The sequence below is a fragment of the Pundamilia nyererei genome, unplaced genomic scaffold (assembly GCF_000239375.1).
Source record: "Pundamilia nyererei isolate P.nyererei 1_Seehausen unplaced genomic scaffold, PunNye1.0 scaffold00089, whole genome shotgun sequence".
Classification (NCBI taxonomy): Eukaryota; Metazoa; Chordata; class Actinopteri; order Cichliformes; family Cichlidae; genus Pundamilia; species Pundamilia nyererei.
In genome coordinates this window covers 1,792,755-1,793,662 of record NW_005187490.1, presented here as the reverse complement: position 1 = coordinate 1,793,662, position 908 = coordinate 1,792,755, and positions in this window count along the sequence as shown.

Here is a 908-nt window from a genome sequence, read left to right as displayed (position 1 = left end):
ACTTTCTACACCAGGATCTTTTTCTACGTAGCTGATGGCTGGTAACTGTGCAGGGGCGGATCTAAGTTTAGCCAGGGGGGCCGATAGGGCATTAACAGGGAAAAGGGGGCACGAAGACATACTTTTCTTTCTTAATCTCATTTAAAATGTCTAGCTTTTAATAAATAATTATCTGAATCTTACAAAGTTTTAATCTGATGTAAAATGTATAGAAGTCCATTACTGTATATAGTAACTGTTAACCCTTTAAAGCCGGTCGGACGCTCTGTTTTGCGTAACAATTTTTAAATCCCTGTAGAACCGGAACCACATAAGCTAGCGCAATATTTTTTTTTTGCATATGAAACCGGAGGAGTTGTACTTACATCTTATGCCACCAGCTTGTCCTACGTCACGGTTTCCTTCCACATAAAGCTTTGCAAAAATTGCATAAAAAGCGCTTGCAGGAACAAAAACACAATATTCCAGAAACACGCTTTGCCGATCCGATCAACTGTTCGTAACACTTCTCACATTGAAACAGACGTCAGCATGAACGATAGCATGTCCGCCATTTCCTGCCCGAAACCGGAAGTGACGTCATTTTTGCGGAAAATATAGTTTTTTATTTGTAGGGCTTAAAAGCCTATACTGGTGTTTTTATAAGTTATATGTTTGACTTTATGCTTTTCTGAATAGTTGCTGGGATGCTTAGAACTCAAATTGCACTGCTTAAAATAGTTTATTTTGATGCACATTCTGTTTTCAATCATAGGATTGTTTTTTGTTTTTCCTGCAGTATATAAAACTTGGTGTATCTCAAAAATAGAACTATGAAGACACTCAAAATAAATTTCCTGTTGTTGTAAACTATTTTTTGCAACTTTTTTGTATTTTAAGTTTTGAGGGATAAACCTCTTAAATTTCTC